Consider the following 13,618-nt stretch of genomic DNA (forward strand, 5'->3'; position numbering starts at 1 on the left):
TCTCTGCACTGTTTCTAGTGTCTCAACGTTTTTTTCCTGCAAACCAAATAGCATCCAGCCATTAGATCGGTTGCCTGTTTTGGCCTGTAGAAACAGTGAGATGTTAAGTCACTGACGGACCCAAATAGATGAGTGGGGAACATCTAGAATAGAATAGAGTAGAGTAGAGTACAGTAGAGTAGAGTAGAGTAGAGTAGAGTAGAGTAGAGTAGAGTAGAGTAGAGTAGAGTAGAATAATAACTTTATTGTCACTTTGAAGGTACACTAATCGGCATACATTAAAATGAAATTTTGTTACATACAGCTTTCAAAGGGTCACCACCTCCAATGTACATTGCATAAATATGACAAAAATAAATACATACATACATAATTATGCATATACCCACATATAGACACAGAGAAACAACACAATATAGTTCAGGTTATGTATACATATACATGGTGAGAAAAATAAATCTTGCGAGTTTACCAGACGGATGGCATAGGGAACAAAGCTGTTACAGAATCTGGTCATCCTGCTAGAAATACTTCGAAACCTCCTCCCAAAGGGGAGCAACAGAAACAGACCGTGAAGTGGGTGTGTGGAGTCTCTAACAATGCTTCAAGCTCGCTTGTAAGTATCCTGAATAACAGGGAGCGAGCTTCCTATGATCTTCTCGGCTGTCCTTACCAATCTCTGTATGGACTTTCTATCTGAGGCTCTGCTGCCACCAAACCAGGCAGTGGTGCGGTTTGGTAAAATGCTTTCAATCGTGCCTTTGTAAAAAGTGGCCAGAACAGAAGGAGAGAGATGTGCTCTCCTCATCCGATACAGGAAATGCAGACTCTGGTTTGCACGCTTCACTAAAGATGAGGTGTGGAGAGACCAATTCAGATTGTTAGTTATCTGCACCCCCAGATACTTAATACTATTGACCACCTCCACAGCTGCATCCTGGATACTGAATGGAGTAAGACTATGCCAGCTCTTTCTGAAATCTACAATGATCTCCTTTGTTTTATCAACATTTAGAACCAGGTTACTTTTATTGCACCAATCCACCAGAGCCTTCACCTCTTCTCTATAAGCATCTTCATTGTCATCCAATCCCTCAGCATTGCTGATCCCTACTCCTCAGCAGTTTATACCATTTCTCATGTTGGCTGAATTCTTTGGAGGGTTGCCCATTTCCCATTCTGTTCTGATACCAAATCAGCAAATTATTTTGATCTTGACAAGTCTCAATTCACGTATGAGTCATCAGGGTTTTGTTTCCCTCCAGTTTTAAATCACAATTACATTGCTATTATCTATGCTGTGTATCTACGTCTTCTATTTTACTCCTCCCTCCCTCTCTTCTTTCCTTCCTTTTACATTTGTTCTGACCGATACAGGAACTTAAGGCAACTTACATAGGATTCTCTTCTGCTATGTTCTCCTGTCCTGCAGGGAAGGCTGAAAGAGAATGACTGGCTGAAAATCACTTAATGATCAGAAACTGGATCTTAACTGTTACACGATGGTTTGGAGCATCTAAACATTTCAAGCAAAACGAAAATGCTCCTATCACTTCCATTTGTTGATTTTCATAATGGCTAACAACATGATGATTTAATGTGGTGTAGGATTTTTGTCTTTAAAAAAAGACAAAATGTTTCATTAAGGGTTGTGATGTTAGGCAAGGAAAGATAATATCCTCTTATTTATCATCCTTTAACATCATGCCTTCTTGCATAACTTCTCTGCGATGCATTTGACAATCATTCTTGTCTTATCTTTCACATGCTATTTATGCTGCAGGACATCTTTTCTGAGTCTCCACCCAATTTTTTTTCTTTTAAAAAGCCCTTTTTGGAATTTACTTAATGCTCACCATTTCTCACATAATTCTGGGTAGCTCTTTATGGCCATTTTGGCTGAGCTGTTTACCAATCCAGTTGGACTGTGGCTAGTATGCATAATGTTTTCTGGAGCCTGAAAATGTTACACAAGTGCCACTGTTTAATCTCAGCTGAAGCTAAATCAAATTCATGTTCTGCTAAGCACAATGAGTTAAACAGCATTGAAATCACCTTATTTCCATTTAGATGTGACCTGAATTAATCCAGATAGCGCTTAAGATTAATATATGAACTTCCCAAGAAAAGGGGAAAAAAACGCTGAATCATTTATTTGAATTTCTTGTCTGGACAGTTTTTCTTTAGATACTAAGTTTCTAAGAAGATGGATTTAAGAGTTTATAACAATTCCCTACTTTCCCCCAAAATCTACAGGTGGTATGAGATGAGAGTTGTCAGGCGCAAGCAATAAGATCCATAAGTGAAAGGCTCCAGTTGACTACTTTATTGTATTGTACCTATACTACAAGAATCTCCCCAGACTGCTCACCTTTCCTTGGGGACAAACAAACAAGGTTCCATGGAGCTTGGGGGAGGGATCAGTTTCTTGTGGCCGCGCAACAACTCAAGGCTAATTCCCTGCTTGATCCTTGCCCCTTAGCTGGCTAGGAATTTCCCAACATCAGTAAAGGAACTAGAAATTTGAAAACTTCGATAGAATATTGGAAGGTAGTAGAACATTGTCCTTTTCTTTCCTCATTGCTGGGAGTCATTTACAGATCCAAGGCAGATTAAATGCAAATTTTCCTATTGCGTGCTGTTCAGATGTGTTGGGTTCCCAGAGACCATATCAACTGGGAATGTTGGAAATAGTAGTCCAGCCTTACCTGGAGGGCACTGAGTAGGAATGCTAGATAAGAATGTGCTTCATAGATTAGTGAGAACTAATTTTAAATATGCTTCTTGCATCTGATGATGTGTAGTCCATAAAAATGTATGTGATAATGAGTTTTTTAATTTTAAGGTATGACTAAATTCTTCGTTGTTTGGTTGCAAAGGGCTAAGCTGGCTATCTCTCTAAAAAAAAGTTCAAATCCTTGTTCAACTGAAAAGATTACTAGACTTGAAATAATGATCCAAATACTGGTAGCAACCAACAAAATATGTTTTGTAGAAATGCTATTGGTAAAATATTTCTAAATTGCTTTTTTTCTGAAAAATAAAGATATGGTTTACTTAAAATATACTTTTGGTTTCAAGTTAAAATCACTACTCCTAGGTTCTGTCTTAATGTTAGAGCTGGACAGGTTTCAGGTTTGTTACACTGACTATATTGTGCTTAACGAATACTAAGGTTTATCAATCAGTCAGGAGAAATAGAAATAAATTAGATTAAGCAAGCATAGCTTTGAGCGTATTCAGAGCCTTGAGATTTATTTTACCACCAGTACTGAACTGAGCTTACCTCGTAAATGTGCCTCTCTAGTTACCATAAAGTCTGTTTCAGCAGTCTAATTTGGATGTGAAGGTTATTGTATTGTGTTTATTTTCAGCTGAAAATGGCCCAACTACTACAAATCATGCAAAAATTTACAAATAAGAGTGAAATTTACTTCTCCCCACACCTTTATTCCATTATATAATTGAGTTCCTCTGAACCTACTTCTGGTAGGATCATATTCTTTTGACTTGTGGGTGAAGTGCTAGAGCAGGGGTCTTCAAATTTGGCCCTTTTATGATTTGTGGACTTCAACTCCCAGAATTCCTCAGCCAGACATACTGGCTGAGAGAAGTCCACAAATCATAAAAGGGCCAAGTTTGAAGACCCCTGTGCTAGAACATAAAGGCTTCATTGACAATCCTAAGCCTAAATTGGATCTTCTGCGTCCCAACTTTATTTCTACATATTACATACAAACAGTGGGATTAACACAGAAGGCTTGATCTATGCTGACAGAGCAGCTGGACCCTCCACTTATAATATCTCTGCCAGCATAGATCAAGCCTTCTGTGTTAATCCCACATCTTCATCTACATCAACTCCAAACTCTAGCTTGTTATACACATGTGGGTTGGTGGTGTATTTGGGGTGCCAGGATTTTTGTTGGTCGTGGTTTTCATGCATTTATTATTGTATTATTGCTTGTAAATCACATGAGGTTGAATTACATAAGATTGACGGTTTATAAATCAATGGATTCATTGATTGATTTCAATAGCGCAAAGCAATGGCTGAATGAAAATCAGAGGTAGGGTGCATAAGAAAAGATGCTTCGTTCTAAGCAGCTCTCATTTGAGAGTTGCTGCAGTAAACTCCTCCTTCCACGAGAGGCATTTTCTGATCTGCCATGGCATGTAGGGAATCTTCCCCTTGTTGCTTTGCATTTCCATCAAAGGGTGAGAAAACCAGTCCTTTTGAGAGAATCCTCCCCATGTAAGTTGTACAGAAGAGTTACAGGAGTAGGCCAACCCTGCCTTTGGTGGATGGCCAATAAAGATCTGCAGCAAGCTTCACTGGGCACCTCTCTTGATGCCCGTACAGAAAAACCTGCACAGTTCCTCAGGCTTTTAATCCATCCTCTACAAAACATGCCTGCCATTGGGGCTCATTTACAATTGTGCTGTTTTTCTACTGCTGCATTTTACAATTGTATTCTTGTGGGCTCTGAATTTTTTTTTTAAAAAAAATGCTTTAATTTTCATTGTAGATATTTATTGGCAAATTCTATCTTCATCTCAGCTTATTGTAATATTAAATATGTGAAAGTGGACAGAGAAACTTAGTGTTGGGTAGATATAACTTGTGGCCTCTGGACTGCCTTCTTTTTTTCCAAAAACCTCAAGTCCAGCTTCCAAAGACTTCCCAAACCTTATTTTACTTATTTATTACACAAATGTGCATGTCAATTAATTCTAGGCCAATATAGACTCAAAATGTAAAATTTTCTTACTTTAAAATAAACAGAAATTAAAACAACAATGAACCCAACACTGAGCAAAATGAAAACTGATCTGTGCATTCGTATTAGGTTCAGAATGAGTGATCTAACAAGGTAGCCTTTTCCACCTTCCTAACTTGTTATTCCACTGTGATTTTAATGTGGCAGAAGGAAAAATAATCAACATCTGATTGGAGAGCAATCTCCTTAACAATATTTAACTTATTGAAATATATAAATGAAATGAAATCAAATGTTCCAAAGGTGCTTTTTCAAAAGGCAACCGGACTTTGTTTGTTGTACCTTGAAGATGGTTCGCTTCTCATCCAAGAAGCTTCTTCAGTTCTGATTGAATGGTGGAGAATGGAAGGATTTATATTCCTTGCAGTCATCTGATTGTTAGCATTCTCTCTGAGAGGCATTCAGGCCACATGGAAGTGTATCTGTGCCCTCGGGGTTACCTGAATAGTGCACATGGAAGTGGAACCTTCTTGGAACTGCTGAAAGGACTGTACTGTAGATAGGTGGTGTCAGATCCTTCCCCCTCTGTTGAGAGAGGGTTGTTCAATCTACTGTCTACCAACTTCAAGGAAAAACAAAGAAAGTCCAATTGTCTTTTGAAAAACACCTTTGAGACAACCATGTCCTGAGAATCTCCATAGACAAATCAAATGTCATTTCATCTCCGGCATTTCCACTGATTTCTAGAGTGTGGTCCCAGCATATCCCTCCAGGGCTGAGCTGAGGCTTCAGTCCAGTATAAAGCCACCTGATGAATAGCTTTATTTTACACATAGCCTGTTGCCAAATTAAAATCTTTATGCAACACACTAAGGTTCATTAACTTTAGAATATTTTTCTTTTTCCTTCCTAGTTTCTCATATGGTGCAGAACACTGCTGACAACTTATTTTTATTGATAATTCTTTTATTTGCACGTTTCTTTTCTCTTTTTTAAGTGAACTCCTGCAGGTGATTCTTGCTAGAAAGATAAATGGATAGGAAGATTGCCTGTGAGTGAAAGGGCAAGGGGAGAAAGAGTCTGGTAAAGCTGGAAAAGGGATGGTGGAAATCCTATTTGACAATAGGAAGGACAAGAAAGTGGTGTTCCTGCCTTGGGAAGGACACCAGCAGTAACAGGCAAAGTCTGAAAACATGATCGTGCCCTTTGTCTCGTTCCTGTATTTCAAAACCCAAATTGTAAAAGAAGCATCCAAGCATTAAGTGAAGACAATACACTTAAAAAGGCTAAATTTGTACAGCATATTCAAGTTGCAAAATACAGTAGGTGACACTGGGGAAGTCATGCCAGTGATCAGAACCAAGCTGCCCTCTAGGCAGTAATCACCCTGTTTGTGAATTAAGCTGGTACCCTTTTCCTATTTCCTTGTCTTGTTGAACCCTTGCTGTTCAACAGGTTGGAAGGTTGTCAAAATGTGTACTTTCAGAATCTTTCTAGCAGTGGCAAGCGTAAGGCTCACAAAGATGAACAAACCTCCGGTGAGTTTTGGGACTGGCACTTTTATGCCTACATTAGATAGAAATGCCCCTTCTTCATTGTGAAACACAGCATTTCTGGAGGCAAGCTTTTAATCTTTCAAGGTTGCATTTATTCTTCTCACTTAGATATATGTCCCTGTTATTCTGATCTCTGACGAAGAATCTGATTTTCTGAAGGAAAGTTGGAACTTTTGCAGACATAATTACTGAAGGCAGGACTACTGTGTGCCCTTAATAATTTCTCCCCCACCGCCTTGCTATCCTCTTCCCACACCCTGCACTATCCAGCTGGTGTTCTCCCTTCATATTTGCTTTCAATCATCTCAGCCTTGTCATAATATTGGAATTCTGCAAATCTCTTAAACATATTAATTAGCTGGAATTAGGCAAGTCATTTCCGCACTGCTTCAATTCCTTATTTGTTAAAGTAGGAACAGATAAAAATCTAAGGATATTTTAAGGAGAAAGGACAGGACAAACTGAGCAATGCCTTACCTAAAGGCAACCTGATATATCCTTACCTAGGGGCCAGACAAGAGTTAGGAGGTAGTCAACCTTGGCTCTTTTATGACTCGTGGACTTGAACTCCCATGGCTGGCTCAGGAATTCTGGGAGTTGAAGTCCACGAGTCATAAAAGAGCCAAGGTTAACTACCCCTGGGGTAAATTGTGAGGCTATGAATCCTAAGCACATTCATAGCCTTACATACTTGAAAGTGCCTTTTGCTGAACTTAGAGGGTCTCACATCCTGATTTAGAATTGGCCCACTAATATGCTAAAATGAATGTGCTCGAAGCAACTGTGGCAATGACAGCATCTTTACTGACAGCATCTTTACCCTGCGAGAGGCTGCTTCATTCCCATTGAATCAAGCAGCCAGACTGTACCTAGATACACTGTTAGTGTTTATAACTTAATGCTGCATTTGGCCCGTCAAAACTTTCCATTGCTATGAAGATGATCCTCATGGCTGAGTTTTCCAGTCAGCCAGAGCAATTTTTCCAGGTCTCCAAGTGGTGCCCTCGCACAGTGAGGAATAAGTCCTCTTCTGCTGGGTCTTCTCTTGCATACAGCCCTAACCCTTTCCTTATCTCAGTGTTGTTCACTGTCCTTTTTAAGCGTTTCTTGCCGATACGTGCAAGCTGAGTTTGGCAGCCTCTGTGATCTGAGTTCTGGAACAAGGGTTGTGGCCCCAAATGGGGGTCAGAAGAAGAAAAAAAGAACCGACTTAACGCCTATTAGCCACTACCATTGTATCAGATGTGTTAATAATCGGGTTTGCTAATGCAATTGCTACCACGACGGGAAAATCCGACTGGAAAATGTATTAGAGCAATTATCCCTCTTACTACCTCAGCCTGGTGTAGCATTAATATTCAATTTTGATGTGGAAGTCCTATTATGTTAATGACTTTTGTGACAAAAGTCGTTAATGTAAGACTTTTTCCTGAACAGCACAGCGTTAGCTAGGTTGAATAGCAACGTGACATTGGGTAAGTCTAATAAGATAAAACAGAAACATTCCATCGGTGCCCTGCACAGTTTCTTAACGTATTCCAAAAATGCTAGCGAGAGCTGCCTTACCTTGCTGCAATGGGGAATGATATACACTACAAAGTCAATAATTCGACAAGACTCTGCCTTGTCTAGTGAGAGCTCCGGTTCCTCAAAACCACAGCCTGTTATTAGCATCTCAAATAAAAGCCTGTGGCAAAGGCAGTTTGTTGCAGCTCTATGATTATAGAAATAGCCTGTCCAGTTGTACTACAGGGCTGTTTAATTTGGTGTCCCTTGGAGCAAGGCTTGCAAGCTGCACCTCATTACAAGACATATCAAGCTGTTTCCTTCACCCCCAATTTCTGAGCCTCCTGCCTAAGTGTGCTGTTCTAAATTACAGGTGTTCCAAAAGCTGAATGAGGAAAGGAAGTCACGGAGAAGGAAACTTTGCAGATAGCTCTGAACTACATGTCAGGTTGACCTACTAGTCACGGCCCACCATTCATTTTGCACAGACCTGCCAATGGAGCCCAGCACCATGGATGGATTTTCCCCTCTCAAAAACTGCTACCGAGGTAGGTATAGGGTGGGACTAGAGCTACACTGATGGGCTTCATCATCCTGAATAGACAAAGCCAAACTCTTGAGGAAGTGGAAACTTCTCAAGATTTAAACAATGCTTCTCCAAGTATCGGAAGTCAGACTACTTTCTGAAGCAATAAGGGCTGAGAATTCTCCCAGGCTCTCTGTTTTGAGTGGAAGTGGGTTTGCATATATCAATTGCTGCAACATAGATGCAAGAGGTTGGAAAACTGAATTTGGTTCTTAATATTTAGTGATGGTGAAGACCACCTTTATGGAAACATTGGTCATCTTTCCTTCATCAGTTGTGACCCACTTGATGCCAACAGATGTTTACAATCATCAAGATCATCCAGAGTCAGTTTCATCCAGTGGTTAAGGATCAGAAATTCCGGGAGTTGGTCCACATATCTTAAAGTTGTCAAGGTTGAGAAACACTACATTACAGTGTAAGCCTTATCAGAATAAATGAGAAATATGCAAGGTGTCTCAATCATAGGGTTGTTGGGTTTTTTTTGCCTATTCTTTTGAACTAGTCTAGACTGCAGAACCTATTGGTAGAATGAAGGCCATGCTATCTGATCAGCAGGAATATTCTACTTGAACCAATTGTTACTTCAGTTTGTAATCCCAGCCTCTAAGAAACTCAGGTTTCCTTACTAGAGTTAGTTTTTGGTGATCCTATGTAGCAGCATGTGCCAACTTGGGCATTCTCTAAGTATGTTGACTTCAACCCCTAGAATTCCCAGCTATCATGATGTCTGTGGTAAGAATTCTGGAAGCTGAAGTTCATATATCTAAAGGATACCTAGGCTATGGAAGTCTGTTACACTTTGTAGTTTGGAAGCCACTTGGGAATAGCTTACTGAAAAAAAAATTCTTAAGAATTTTAATTGCAATAAAGGAAGAGAAGGTACAAGGATAGTGGAAACAGCCATTATATTTCTAGAAGCCTATGGAGATTCTCAGTCATCTAGGTCATGGTTGTCCAAAGGTGCTTTTCAAAAGGCAACTGGACTTTATTTTTCTTTGAAGATTTTTTTTGTTTTTATCATCCAAGATGTTTTTTTTTGTTGTTGTTGTTGTTCTTCTCATCCAAGAAAAAGCTTCTTGGATGAGAAGTGAAACATATTCAAGGAAAAACAAAGTCCAGTTGCCTTTTGAAAAAGCACCTTTGGGGTATATTTCTATGACCAACAACAATGCTGCCAAAATGATGCTACATGAGCAGTGATATCACCTTGCAAATGTCACCATTATATACTCATAAGAATGTCGGTCACTGCAATTGTGTCATTGTCATTTTATGATTTGTCTCCCTCACCCCCTTGAACACCCATGTGACTTTCCCTTTCAATTACTGGTCCCAATGAGAGTTAGCAGTGAGCAATCAATGCAGAACATGGCTCATAGACTCCCTTCTAGCCATTCCTTTAAATGTTGGTGGCACCAATGCTGAACAACAGTGTTGCCATTTTGCCTTTGCAGTTTATATGTGACAGCCAGCCTGCCCGGCTGGCTGGCTGAGCAGATCAAAGATCTTGTTGTCTCCTCAACATCAGAGCTACAGTCCTCATCTGATGTGCAAATGTAATGAAACAGGGAACAAATCATTGTGAAGTCTCCTGCCACCTCCCCCCACTGCCTGGCTATCTTTCCTTATAGTATGCTTCACTGTGCATCTTTCCAGACATTTTAAAGGTCAGTGTCACCCATGCAGGTCTGGGAAAGTTCTGAGCGGTGTGGTAGAGCGAGGATAATGTCCCCAATTCATTATTCTGACTCAGGCCCTTTTCACTTCAGCACTGAACCAATTTCCCCCCTCACCCCCCCAGTGCATAAGTCTCTCCTGTTCCTGCCTCTTCTTCATCTTCGGGGTTCTCCTTCCCCCACCCCCACCCCCAAGAAACAAATCAGATATGTGTAGTCGGTAAGATGAAGTGCTCTCTGCTAATGTCTACCGAGGATTCTGCCTAGAGGGCTTTGGCAAAGTGACTGCGCTGAAGATGCTCCAAAGCAAAAGAACATAAATGAGTTTAAGAGACACCTTGATTTATTTCTGGAGTGGAGCCAGAGGGTGAGCTGGGAACTGGGAACTGGGAACTTAGGCATCTGGTGGGAGCTGAAAGGGGGGGGGCATTAAAGACTGGGGAGGGACAGATGGTAGCATTTTTCTTTCTTTTTTTCAAAAGTATGTTTTCTTCATGATTGGAGTGGAGTGGGTGGGGTAGGGGTGGGGGTGGGGGGAAGCACCAGCAACAATTAGCCACAAGCCTCCTTTGACCTACTTGAGTCTCTTTATTCGCTTGTCTGGGTTTTCCCCCCAATATTATCCCAAGACGATATCCATCCAGCTGGAGGCCAACCAATTCTGCAGACCAGTCCCTGCTTTTAGCTACTGCTGGGATTGCCTGCTGCATAAAGGTCAGCCAGCCAAGTAGGCAGCCTGGGTTCTCCTGAAGGAGGGGAGAAGAATGTGGGCTAACACCAAACTAACCAGGCATGTGTTGGATCCCATTTTTCTCTCCAGTGCACCCAGAAATGCTCAGAAGAACTTTGGTTTTGTGGGGACAGAGCTCTGTCTGTCTGCCTGTCTGTCTGCCTACCTACCTACCTACCTATCACTTTTATTATTTTTACAAATAACTCAGTGTGGTGAACATATCCAGCACACCTTCCTCCTCCTATTTTCCCCACAACAACAACCCTGTGAGGTGGATTGGGCCGAAAGAGAATGACTGACCCAAGATCACACAGCTGGCTTTCATGGCTAAGATGGAACTAGAATTCTCTGTCTCCTGGTTTCTAGCCTGGTGCCTTAAGTATGAGAAACAATCGTAAATCATTTTTTTAGTGCTGTTGTAACTTTGAATGGTCACTAAATGAACTGTTGTAAGTTGAGGACTACCTGTATTGAAATTCTTGGGAAAAGGACAGTGGGTGGACATTTGGACCAGAGCCAAACAGTACTGTTTACTGGTAGCTACTGATATCCTGCCTGTTCTGGAACAGCTCTACATAATGAAAGCTAAATGAGTCAGCTGAATAACAATGAGATGCACTTGGTCTCTTGCAAGTGTGACCTCACTCTGCTTTTCCAGCCATATAAGTGGAGGCCTAACATACTTTGACATCTGGATGGTCTATTTCTCAAGCAATTGTGGGGAACACTCCATAACCTATTGCCTAGTCCTAGTACAGAAGATTGACTTAAAGAAGCAAAAGGGTTGGAAGATGTTGGCTTTTTTGGGATCTTTATCTCCAACACTGAAGTTGTAACTGAGTCATCCACTCCAATGGAACTGCTTCCTAATATTTCTTCAAATAAGCAAGGGAGGGGGGGATACAGAATTTCCATAGCTCTCTTCCTATTAGTGTGCAGATATTTTTTTTACAGTAATAGCTTGCAAACTCCTACCAGTGAACAAATGAACATCAAGAAAAGATAAATTGTACACATAAAGTCTGCATAGACCTGTTAGCAAGAGATGTTTATTGTTCTTAAAATGAACTGGTGAAATCAAACCCACCCACCCACAATTAAGCTATAAGAGGCCAAATATTTAAACTACTCTTTCCCCCCTCCTCCAATATTCAAAACAATATATAGCAAAATTGAGTTGACTCTCTGCTTTACAAAAAAGTGGGAGAGGGGGAAGGACAAAAAAGAGCCTTAGGAAGGATTGGGCAGATAATAGTACTGACATTTGGAACAAAGAATTGCACTCCTTCTTGTGAAGGAAATTTCTATAAGGGAACCACTTCTCCAAAGTGACTCCAAGAAAGGGCAGAATTTAATTTTCCTCGGTTTGTTTCATTTAGAGACAGAATTTTTAAAAAAACAATAAATATAATCTTGACATGGTAGGGAAGAATTCACCCAAGTGGGCTGCCAGCTCAAGTTGATAGGCAACTTCAACGGTCTCTTCTTTTTCCTTCTTTCTTAAATCAGATGAATAGAATAGAATAGAATAGAATAGAATAGAATAGAATAGAATAGAATAGAATAGAATAGAATAGAATAACTTTTACTTTAAATGTACACTAATCAGCATACATTAAAATGAAATTTCATCGCATTCAGCTCTCAGATTTGAACTGAACAACCCTTCACTTACAGGAATATTCTTTTTTTTTTTTTAAGGATAAATGGATTCCTTGCCTACTATTACTCCACAGAGGATGTTACACATACTGACTAATTCTTGGGATGGGATATATGAGATCTAGCGCCTCAGGTTTTCTTGACTGTGTTCAGAACCAGAATTCTGGCTGAACATTTCCCTTTCCTAACCCCATTACTGTTTCTGGATTCCAAGACCCAGCTCTTCTCATCATCAGAAGTTCACATGTTGAGAAGGCGAAAGCAAAGATGTAATATGGGTGAACAGGCAACAGGCTGGGGGAGGAGGCAGTCTTTCCAGATCTTGGCCAGACTCTCAGATGGGAGAATATTAAATCAGTTTAAGACATGGTTTTCTCTTTCACTACTAAAACCTAGGGAGGGAGGGAGGGAGGGAGCAGATGCAAATCGCTTTCCTCCTCATTCCTACCAGTCCAACTTGCTACCCTCAGGTGCACTGAGATTCTAAGTGGTTCTGAGCTCCAAGCTCTTTTGAGACAAGACATAAGACTGGGTTGCGGATACATGTAAATAGCGATATTTAACATTATGATGCTGCTGCTGAAACTGATAGTTGGAATATCTGTAAATTACCATGTTATCATAGAGTATCGACCAGTAGGATGTTTTTGCATTATAAAATAAGTTGTTTTTTTAAAAGAGCAATTATTCTATTTTTTTAAAAAAATCTTACATTCAGTGGGAAATATCTTAGGGAAATTACGGTATGTTACACTGTATGCTGTTGTAGACTAGAGTGTATTGTATTATATTATTGTACGTTATTTGTTATGTTTTATATTTTGTACACTGCCAAGAATCCCTTAGGATTGAGGCAGTCAGTAAAACTTATAAATAAGGGAAGAAGGCAAGGAAGGAAAGACTAGGCTCAGGGACCCAGATTCAAGTCTACCCTCAGAAACAAGGGCTTATTGGATGATCTTGGATCAGGCGTATGTCATAGGGTTGTTGCTTCTCTGAGTTTCTGGACAAAAGGTGAGAACGAACACATAGTTTAATCTGTTTATCTTTTATTCTAAATAAATCTAACTTAAATGCATGCATGGCAACAGGTGGATCTATAAGATTATTTCTGTTTCTTACACCAACAAGGTTGTTCTTCTCTAACATGGAAAGAATGGTGAAATATGGAAAAA

General features: G+C 40.1%; 1 long non-coding RNA gene across 1 annotated transcript in view; it reads left to right on the forward strand.

The window, feature by feature from the left end:
* The first annotated feature begins 6,878 nt into the window (after positions 1-6,878).
* Positions 6,879-13,618, forward strand: part of LOC120309385 — a 45,498-nt gene continuing 38,758 nt past the window's right edge. Inside the window, exon 1 of the long non-coding RNA XR_005557075.1 lies at positions 6,879-8,331. This is a non-coding gene — a long non-coding RNA (uncharacterized LOC120309385). The remainder of the gene's footprint in view (positions 8,332-13,618) is intronic.

This window comes from Crotalus tigris, unplaced genomic scaffold (assembly GCF_016545835.1).
Source record: "Crotalus tigris isolate CLP2741 ecotype Arizona unplaced genomic scaffold, ASM1654583v1 scf7180000017551.9496454, whole genome shotgun sequence".
Lineage (NCBI taxonomy): Eukaryota > Metazoa > Chordata > Lepidosauria > Squamata > Viperidae > Crotalus > Crotalus tigris.